This window comes from Suncus etruscus, chromosome 19, assembly GCF_024139225.1.
Source record: "Suncus etruscus isolate mSunEtr1 chromosome 19, mSunEtr1.pri.cur, whole genome shotgun sequence".
Taxonomy (NCBI): Eukaryota; Metazoa; Chordata; class Mammalia; order Eulipotyphla; family Soricidae; genus Suncus; species Suncus etruscus.
In genome coordinates, this window is record NC_064866.1 from 8,629,880 (window position 1) to 8,641,252 (window position 11,373).

Below are 11,373 nucleotides of genomic sequence, written 5' to 3' on the forward strand. Positions count from 1 at the left end.
TTTCTGGTTTCTGCTTGGTATTTTAATTGGCATATTAAGTTTCTTATCATTTTTTTCTTTTGTGTTTTTAATAGTACTCCTTTGTGGTTGTAGGCTGAGCACAGAACGAATATAGTAGAGTTTGTATAGAGAAATATTGAGAACCAAAATCTCTGGGACCATCTGGTTTCAAACAGAGATCCTGGCTGTCACCTACAAACTGTATGCAGAGACTGTTAATATGAAGAGACTTGAGAGTATGCTGAGAACTTACTGCATTTCTTATTCTGTTTTCTCAAGCTCTGCCACTGTGCCCGAGCCTCTCATGAGAGGACATCACGTATTGTCTTGCATGCACATGATTCATGGCTTAGAGGCTGATTGCATAGGTAGCACCATCTTGGGTAGAAAATAATGCACTTCTTAAACACAAAAATCCTGCCTGTGGCTTGGCTAATGATAGCCACAAACCCAGGGGGTAAAAAACAAAAACAAAAACAAAAAAAAAACACTTTGAAAGCTAGTTCTGGGAAGGATCTTGTCCCCAAAGCCAGAGCCTCAACATCAGACTGAAAGCAAATACACCATAGAACAAGACAGTGGGGAGACACCACTTCATGACTAATTGGTTTTGGGACATGGAGTGAAGGAAAAATATGTAAACACGTCTTTGAGTTTTGAAAATAAATATAGCCAATAATCATGAATTGCTAAGAGAATTTTGTTTTTATTAGAAATACCTACCCCAGTGACTCATCTCACTGAATGTTGAGTTCATCAGGGTTGTATCAATCCGGAGGAGACTCTTCAACAGTTTTCGTAATTTTACTTGTTTTGTGTCCCTCTTTGATATCTTTGATGGATTGTTGATCTTTGAAACCTAGGGACATCAGACAAGTCTCATTAGAATGTACTTGGCAATGACTTTCAGTCTTAAATCGAGTGACTTTCATGAAAGTCCTAACTTTCATCACCTATAGAATGGGATTAGTTTGGCTTTAAACTCCTTAGTAAGAGAATTTTAGTGGTAAAGACTTGGCTCCTAGTATGTGCTATCAGCTCCCCTGTTTGGGGATTAGTGTTGTGTTTTCATGTGGGATATAAACATATCCGGATAATTCTCGTGAGCTTCACTTGTTGAAATTTGACATTTGTCCTATCACTTAATTATGGCTTAGCTCCCAGAAAGCCCTTCTGGCCCCTCCCTAAAAACTGCCAGCCCTTCCTTCCATCTCAGTAGACTCAGTCTTCACCCCTAACACCCCTTTCGCTAAGGAAGCAAAGCTAATAACAAAATGCAGATCAGAAAACCTCTGTCAAGAAAGAGCATAGTACCTCAGATATTTAGAACTTTTTTTCTCCTAGCTTCTAAATGTCTAGCCAATGTTATCACCTGGTCCCTTTTCCAACTCTATGTTTTAGTTTTCTTACTTTCACTGTCAACTTGTCCTACAGGATACCAGTGTCATCTTTTCGAGGGATCATTTGCTGCCTCTAATATCATTGAAAAAGAAGCTGTCGTTTTCTTAGTTTATTTATTAATTTTGACTTGGGGCAGACCTGGTAGTGCTCAGGGCTTACTCCTGGCTCTACACTCAGAAATCACTCCTGGCAGGCAGGTGCAGGAGACCATATGGACTTCCAGGGATAGAACCCTGGGTCAGCTTCAGAGTTGAATGTTGAAATAGCTGGAATCATGGGAAAGAACCAAGTGTGTGTCTGTGTAATATGAGCCATTACCAACTCAAAGTATCATATACGATGCTTTCAAAGTCATTATTTGTTCATAAGCTTGGTCTACTACTATAAAATATCTTTCTTTTCTTTTCCTCTGAAGTACTAACCAGATTACAGTAGTCAGTAACATCGTGGTAACGTTGTAAAAACTAGATTTTGACAAGAGTTCATTTGTAGCACTGACCAATTTCCCTGATATAAATACTCATCCCTGGGACCAGAGTGATAGCAAAGCGTTAGGATGGTTGCCTTGCACATGGCTGACCCAGGACTGGCCTGGGTTTGATCCCTGGCATCCCATATGGTCCCCCAAGCCAGGAGAGATTTCTGAGCGCATGGCCAGGAGTAACTCCAGAGCATCTCTGGGTTGGACCCCCCCCAAAAAAAAAACCTCAAAATAAATAAATAAATATTCATTCCTTCTTCTGTTTCAAAATAGCAAGTGAAGCTCTCTTGACTAGGGAATAAATATTTGTGCCAACATTTCTGTCAGCGGTATATGTCTTTATCAAAAGTGAGGGTAGGGATGAAAAACAGGTAGTATTTACAAAGCAAGCAACTCTTGACTTAACATAGATGTTGAATAAATATTTTCTTTTAATTATTTTTAGAGGGGATCATTAGGCACATCCAGCAGGGCTTGCTCCTTACTCTATAGGCTCAAGGATCATACCTGGAAATGCTCAAGAGACCATTTGAGAACTCTGTTTATGGGTGATTGTCTTCCCACTGTGACTTTACCTTGTCCTCTTTCATTGCATCTTTGTACTCATAATAAAAAAAAGTAAAGAAAGAAAAAAAAAAGAGAGAGACCATTTGATGTGCCTGTGATCAAACCCTGGTCAGCTGCATGTGGAAAACACTTTATCTACTCTACTATTTCTCCAGTCGAAATAAATAGACAGACATAGGGAATGAAGGCAAGAGGAGAGGATATTGGAAGAAGGTAACTTGGGTATGTATGTGTGCTGGACCTATATTCTCTTGTGTGGTGAATGAGGTGGGAAAGAGACTTTCTCAAAAGGGCCATTTGTGACTCTAGTAATGAGTATATATAATATCCAGGATCAAATCTGTCATTTGCACTCTTCAAAATATTAGTTCTAGCTATGGGTTGGGGAGATAGCTCAAGAATTGGAGAGTATGTTCCTTGCATGAGCAAAGACCATTATTATTGTTTGGTCCTCAGTACTGCATGTTCCATCCAGTACCACCAGGTACAACCTTGGAGATCTCTGGCACATGGGTGGTTCTAGTGGGCTCAGCATCTCTGTTTTGCTCCTCTGTTAGAAAAAGTATTCCATCTCTATATTGAACTGGTTAGAGAATTGACCAAAAACCACTAGGGTTCTGCATAAGGGCTCTCTTCCTGCTTCGGAGCTACCCTCAAAAAATTATGAAGGGAAAGAAGATTAGCTCTAACCCAGGAATAAGGCCTTTTGCAACTAAACTCCTTTCAAAGAAAATGAGTTGCTTCAAATAACTTTTCGGTGACAATAGTGGTGTCATTGTGCAGAAGTCAGTATTGTAGGATCCAACATCAATATATTACTGCAGAGAATGGCCTCACAAGAGAGTACAGTCAAGGAGGACAGAGTTTCAGACAGAGAGGCGATTAAAGGTCATGCTGTGATTTTGGTCTGTGGAGGAAATGAGGAAAGCTTAAAGGGGACGAGTGATGCATTGATTGCGTCAAAAGAAGGGCTCTGTGTAGCAAAGGACTATTTCTGAGTGTTCTAATTACCAACTGTCTCCATCACATTCATTTGTCCTCCAAAGGCTGCATTGCCTTTGGCATCCAAAGGCAGTTCAAAGCCTTGCTTTAAGAAAAGATGTTTAGTATTTGGAACCTGAGGAGATGAGTTGGACTCATCTTCTTTAAAGAAATCAATGAGGATTTATTGAAAGGCTTCTTGTTCATCAAATCTGATTGTCTTCCCTCTGCCACATCACCCCAGGTCTCTGAAAACCCCTTGCCACCTGCCTGGCTTTGCATTTTTTCAGGAAAAAAAAATATAAGAGTGGATATCTCTAGAGATTTCTCTTCAGCACATTCCACTCCTGTTTCTTGACCTACAGAGCAGTCCTAGAACTGAAGGAGCTGCAGATACTCAATATCTCTAGTTTTCCCCCTTCACAAGGATTTTATATTCTAGTGCCTGCGATTCATTAACAAATTAATTTTTGTTGAGTTTAATTTTTGTTAAATATATAATTTAGTGTTGCACAGGTGAAGGGATGTGTTCTTTTTATGATTGAAACCCAACTACAGTCATGTTTTGATAATCATGGTGTTTAAATAAAGATATTATGTTAAAAAAATAAATTCTTCGGGGCCGGGCGGTGGCGCTAAAGGTAAGGTGCCTGCCTTGCCTGCGCTAACCTTGGACGGACCGCGGTTCGATCCCCCGGTGTCCCATATGGTCCCCCAAGCCAGGAGCAAACTTCTGAGCACATAGCCAGGAGTAACCCCTGAGCGTTACCGGGTGTGGCCCAAAAACCAAAAAAAAAAAAAAAAATTCTTCATCCAGTCCTCAGAGGGAGCTTGACCCTACCACAACACCTGGATTTTGGTACCTGCTTAGACTTTGATTCAAGACTTTTTGTTTTGGCCTCCTAACCCATGTATAAATAAACTTTTATTGTTTGAAAATAAATAATGAAGTTCCAGTAAGAAGTGGGGAAAATAAAAAACATATAATTTAGACTTCTTTCCCTCTGGAGAAGTCTGTGTTATCTCTTGAACACATTTCTCTTTTTTACAATTCTCTAAATAAATCTCTTTCACTAAAAACAACTTTGCTTCATTAAAATTATGTCAAATATTAAACTAAGCAAACTAATTTATCAAGACGCAAAAGGATATAAACAAAAGTTTTTTATTTTGCAACATGGACTCTTTTTTGTTTTGTTTTGAACATGGATATTTGTCAAGAGTACTTTTCTAAAAAGTAACACATCAGGAGCATAAATTGAGATTCTTCTGTATTGTCTTTTTTTTCCCAGAATTATTTTCTCATTTCTGAGGGGGAAACTATGGGAAAAATGCTAATTTTCTTCCACAGGAAACTTTAACAAGCCAATTACAGTGTATAGTAAAAATAGTTTCCTAGTGGGAATACATTATGGTTATTAAAATAAAGTACCAATGGCAACACCAAATATCATCTTAAAGTACGTGGAAAAGTGGACAGAAAAGCGCTAATGAAATTCAGATACAAGAATTCAGAAGGCATTTATTACTAAAGTCATAATTTTGCTGGGCCAGCATGGCTCTTTCTGTGTTATTTAAATAATGTCATATCAGTATAAACATAAAATTAAGGTTCATACCATCCTGCTGCTGATGTCAACAAACTTCGAAATGGTATTTTCCCCTCAGTTACTAAGTCATTTCTCAGAAAACAGCTGAGAGTCAAAGGGGCCATTATGGACTTTGTTTTTCAGCATATTATTGTAAAGAGAAAATATATCAGAGCAATTTATATTAGGTAAATAGACTTTAAAATTCTACACAGTCTATGCAAAATGCATTTCAAAATGAATGACAATTCACCTTATCTCTGAGAGCTGGATTCCATAAGAGATCATTTCTTCATTATGTATTAAATGATTAAATTAAATCATTTAATCTAAAACATTAAGATGTGCCAATTGTTTTTAGCCAATCTCCAGCACTTGAGTTAAAGGCTAAATGAAAACGGGTTGAGAATGAAGAATGCCTTGAAAATAAGTTGAGAATGAAGTTTTTCTCAAATGCACTGAGCTCTGGATATGTCATCTTTCCATCTCATCTCGATAGTGGCCAGAGCTCATGGCCACCATGCTTCATTGTTTCACAGAACTGTCAGGAATGTCATGGAGAAGCTTTCTGGGCTATTTCTCAGAAAGATAGCAGGATGCCACAGGATAAGAAGTATTAATAGAAGTCTATCTTTTACTGGGACCAGAGTGATACAGTATACCTTGCATGTGGTTCATCCAGGTTCAATCTTTTCACTCAATATGGTCCCCAAGCTCTACTAGGATTGATCCCTGAGCATAGAGTCAGAAATAAGCCATGAGCAACATTGGGTGTGGCTCAGAAACAGAAAGAGAAAGGATCTTTGCTTATACATGGATGGGAGAATATTTTTCTGAGCAAAATGAGTCATAGGAAGAGAGACAGGCTTGCACTCACTTGTGGGATATGAAACAAAAAGATAGTATGGTATTAATATCCAGAGACAATAGAGAGAAGGGCCAGGAAGACATGTTCATAGTAGGAAGCTTGCTATAAATATCTGGGGAGTGCAGTTAGGACAGAGAAGGGATCAGTATGACAATGATTGTTAGAAATGATCTGAACAAGACTAGGTGTTGGAAGGACATAAAGTAATATACATGATACCCCTTCAGTAATAACATTGCAAACCACAGTGTCTAAAAGATTTTTAAAAAGGGATAGAGAGTGAGGGAGATATAGAGAGAGAGAAAGAGAGAGAGAGAGGAAAATGTCTGCCCCAGAGGCAAGAAGGATAAAGAATAGTGGAAGAAGAGAAGGAAAACTGGGTCAGCTGGGGATAGTGGTGGAAATGTGCACTGGTGAGGGATGTTGTGATTGATGACTGAAATTCAATCATGAAAAACTTCTCGTGTATCTCATGGTGATTCAATTAAAGAATTTCTTTATTAAAATGTTCATTCTTAACAAGTGACTATGTTTTTCAGTGGGCAGCTTACTAACCTCACTGAATGTGGGCCCCAGAACAGTAGTATAGTGAGTGGATAATGCATTTGCCTTGCATGCCAACCCAGGTTTAATCTCCAGCATGCCATATGGTCCGTCAAGTTTGCCAAGAGTAATGACTGAATGCAGAGCCAGGAGTAAGTCACTTCCAGGTGTGGCCCCAAATATCCCTCACTCACCCCCCCCACCCCAAAACAAACTGACTGTGTGTCTTCAAGACATAGTTCTAGAACCTACATTCTAAGATATTTTTTTGTTTTATTTTTGTTTTGGGGCTACATGCTCATGGATTATTTCTGGCTCTGTACCCAGGAATTACACTTGGTAGGCTCAAGGGACCATATGAGATATCAGGGATTGAACTTGGGCCTTCCATGTGAAAAGCAAACATTCTACCAGCTGGACTATATTACTTTTGTCCCTTTCTAAGATTATTTGAAAAATCAAATTAAATTAGCATCTAAAGATCCTGGCACAGAGTAGAATCCAGTCATTGGTGATTGTCATCAACCCTTGAGACAGCAATGATCCCCTCTAGAATGGAATTTCTCTCTTCCCATTTTTAGGGAAAGTTTCTCTCTTAAAGCTCTCTAGATTATTCAACAGCTAGAATTGCCTAGAGTCTATTATGCTGAGTGAAATAAGTCAGAGGGAGATAGATAGACACAAAATATACTTTATTGTAATAATACACAGAGACAATAGAGATGAGGGCTAGAAGAACTGGCTCACAATATGAAGCTCATTGTAAAGAGTGGTGAGTGCAGTTAGAGAAATAACTACAGGAACAACTATCATGACAATCTTAATGAGTGAGAGAAGTAGAATGCCTCTCTCAAATATAGGCAGGTAGGGTGTAGGGAAGGAGAGAGATGAGTTGCATTGGTGGTGGGAAGGTTGCACTGGTGAAGAAGGGTGTTCTTTTTATGACTAAAACCCAGCTACAATCATGTATGGAATCATGGAGCTTAAATAAAGAAAAAATTAAAAAAAAAGAAATCTTCCTCAAAGCATGGTATTAAGATTCCCAAGACCAGTACAAATGTTAATAAAACTAAATTAAAACAGGAAAAAATTGCTATGAAGATACAGAAACTACTTAAATACTGACAGGCAGTTCTTAACATTAACATGGATCATAATAGTAAGAACTGATTATCCAAATAACTTTAGCCAGCTAGGAAAAGTAGATATTCCTATTTCTAAGATTATCATGTTCTATGAGAGCATAGTTCATGACTGGATGTTCATTGCTGTATCCCCAGGGACTGTCATCCACTGATAATTTAATAAATTTTGTTGGTTCAGTATGTGGATACATATGAATGAATGCATGGATAAAATAAGAATAGATGGGTGTTCTGAAATGTTTCACAAGAGAGGTGATTTTGATGACTGAGTCGAATTTTGAAGGTCATTTTGATTAGAAAGGGGGAAAGAAAATAAGAAGTCTTCCTTACCGAAAGCTCCTTGGATCATTGTAGAGGTAGGATTGCCACCAAGATATAGCAAGTATTTAATTGCTCACAGGCAGTCCCTAATCATGAGCCAGGGGCCAAGTTCAACATCTCCCATTATCAATGGATATAAGATAGTGTCAGGCTATAATTCTAAAAGGGCAAGTGGGGTATAGGAAGCAAAAGGTTTGTGTTTCCTATTATGAATATCCTGGACATCACAGTGCCACTGGGAATGACTTTTCCACCAACCATACATTCATTTGGGGGCACTCTCAAAGAGAAACCAGAATTACAGTAGAGTAAAAGAGCCAGAGCCAATTTGTATCATTGGCATAATAGGGACAAAGGTCAGTGTGCAGTCAGGGAATAAACAGATTGCAATGCTTTCTATCCTTTTCTTCTGGGCCTTCTAAGTCTAGCTTTTTCCTAAGCAGAGTCACTTGAACCATAGTCTCAGTCCTTACTATTAAGATTCTAAAAAATGTAAATATTGATGACAACAATACAAGAACTATTTCATCACGTGCTTTTATGACCTCTTTTGCTTTTGTGGCTTCAACAAAGAGAGATTCAATCTGAAGGCAATAACTATGCTATTTTTTTTAATTCCTAGCATTATTAATTCCTAGCACAATATCTAATATTTAGTAGGTACTTGGACCTCCACCTAACACGATGCACAAAAGTCAAATCCAAACAAATAAAAGACATTTATATCAGACCTGGAACCATAAGGTATATAAAAGAAAATGTAGGTAAAACACTCCAGGACATTGAGACTAAAGGCATCTTCAAGGAGGAAACGTCATTGTCCAAACAAGTGGAAGTGGAGGTATACAAATGGGACTATTTTTAGATCAGAAGCTTCTGCATCTCAAAGGAAATAGTGATAAGGATGCAAAGGCCACACCCAGAATACCCAATACCACACCCAATACCCATCAGAGAAGGGACTAATATCTAAGATATACAAGGTACTGACAGAACTTAACAAGAAACAAGAAATCTAACTGCATCCAAAAATGGGGAGAAGAAATGAACACGCTTTCTCAAAGAAGAAATGCAAATGGCTAAAAGGCACATGAAAAAATGCTCCACATCACTGATCATCAGGGAGATGCAAATCAAAACAACGATGAGGTACCATCTCACGCCACAGAGACTGGCACACATCACAAAGAACAAGAATAATCAATGCTGGTGAGGATGTGGGGAGAAAGGAACTTTGATTCATTGTTGGTGGGAATGCTGTCTAGTCCAGCCCTTATGGAAAAAAATATGAAGATTCCCTCAACAAACTGGAAATGGAGCTCCCATATGATCAGCTATACCACTCCTAGGGATACACTCCAGGAACACAAAAACACAATACAAAAAATGCCGTTACATGCCTATATTCATTGCAGCACAATTTACAATAGCCAAAAAATCTGGAAACAACACAGATGCCCGAAAACAGATGAGTTAAAGAAATTGTCATACATATACACAATGGAATACTCTGCAGCTGTCAGGAAAAATGAAGTCATGAACTTTTCCTGCACATGGATGGACATGGAAGCTATTATGCTGAGTGAAATAAGTCAGAGAGATAGACACAGAATTGTCTCACTCATCTGTAGGATTTAAGAAAAATAAAATACATTATTGTAATAACAGCCAGACAATAGAGATGAGGGCTGGAAGGACTGGCCACGATATGAAGCTTACCACAAAAAGTGGTGAGTGCAGTTAGAGAAATAACTACACCAACAACTATCATGACAATGGTAGTGAGTGAGAGAAATAGAATGCCTGTCTCAAATACAGGCAGGGGGTAGGGGAGAAGGGAGATGGGGGTCATTGGTGGTGGTAAGGTTGCACTGGTGAAGAGGGGTGTTCTTTTCTGTAACTAAAATCCAACTACAAACATGGTTGTAATCATGGTGCTTAAATAAAGATATTACTTAGTAGATATTTGGTAAATATTCATTGAAAGCAAGACTAAAAAGTAGCTTTATTTTCTATAGTGCAGATTCAGAATCAACCCTTAGCTCAGGGAGCTGGATATGTGCCATTATTCCATGCGGTAATAAACTGTTAGGTTAGGGGTTCCTACCATTCTCTCCCCTAACCTGGACTGAAATCCTGCCCTGCCTCTCAGCTCTGTGATGTGATTGTTTGTAAATGGCAAATGTCTGAACTTCTCAATTATAATTGCCTCTTGTCAGTTACCTTTGATTTCTTTTATGCCTAGGTCCGCAAATACTGCTTTATGCTCATGTTCTCGTATTTTCTGTCACAAACTATTCTTCAACACATTGCTTTCTATTCCTGCTTCAAAGCACATCTGGGCCATCACCTCCTCTCTGAAGTCCACTGACATCTTCCTGCCTTTCTCAAAATGTATACATTCCAGACATCTGCTAACATGGCCTCCTGGATGGAATCCTGGCTGTACCCAGCTGTTTACCACACTCAGCTGCACAAATGGAGGAAAGGCCTACTTGTTCATCTTTTGTATCCCATCATTAACAGTAGTGTCTAGCACACAGGATTCAATCAAAAGCTAATTGATTAGAAAATGAGTGAAGGTGCTCACTTCGGCAGCACATATACTAAAATTGGAACGATACAGAGAAGATTAGCATGGCCCCTGCGCAAGGATGACACGCAAATTCGTGAAGCGTTCCATATTTAAAAAAAAAAAAGAAAGAAAATGAGTGAAGGACACAGGGAAAAAGAGCAGGTAGTAAAACACATGTATGAGGTCTGAGTTCAAGCCTTGTCAACTTGTGATCTCTCAGGTACCAGTGGGTATGGTCCTGGTAACCTCTTGCACTGTTGGAAAACCATCAGTCTGTGCCACTAGGCTGACCATTACTTGGAGTAGCTATCCCTAGCACTGCCCTACCTCCTAGCTCTGTTGTAGTGACTCCTTCAAAGTAAAAAGGGAAGCATGAATGAGAATGTTATTGATGAGTAAATGAGTGGGATTATTTTTCCTAAAGCTTGTTTTTGTCTCAGCCCTGATGTGGCAGTTTGTTCCTAATGCTGCCTATTTTATCTCTTCCTCGGCTATAATTCCATGCCTGGACCACTCCATCTGCCCACTTCTTCCAGCTTATTGCCCTGAGTAAATAAATGTTCTGCTCTATTCTTAATGACATATACACTCTGTAGTGTCCCAAAAGAGAAATCTTTAGCACCGATTGTGATAGAGTCATATGTCAGCATATTTCACTTTTATAAATTCATCTGAGTGCATTCCGGGCTGCATATGGTTTTATAATTTAATGAACACATTTCTTTATACAACTCAGCTAAATATATATGCCATGGGTTTTATTTTTTTCATGTGACGTAAAAGAGTACTCATTTGTTCCACTAGTAAAAGGAAAACCATTAGGTTTAGTTAGATGGCAGACTTTTTTTCTATACTTTATGGGACTAAGGATAACTTTATTTACAGAAGAATTTTACCTACAT

The 11,373-nt window shown here is 38.6% G+C and overlaps 1 non-coding gene across 1 annotated transcript; it reads left to right on the forward strand.

Moving 5' to 3' along the window:
* The first annotated feature begins 10,478 nt into the window (after positions 1-10,478).
* Positions 10,479-10,585, forward strand: LOC125997632 (U6 spliceosomal RNA). The gene has a single exon (XR_007491672.1). It is a non-coding gene; the product is annotated as a U6 spliceosomal RNA (small nuclear RNA).
* The last annotated feature ends 788 nt before the right edge of the window (positions 10,586-11,373 follow it).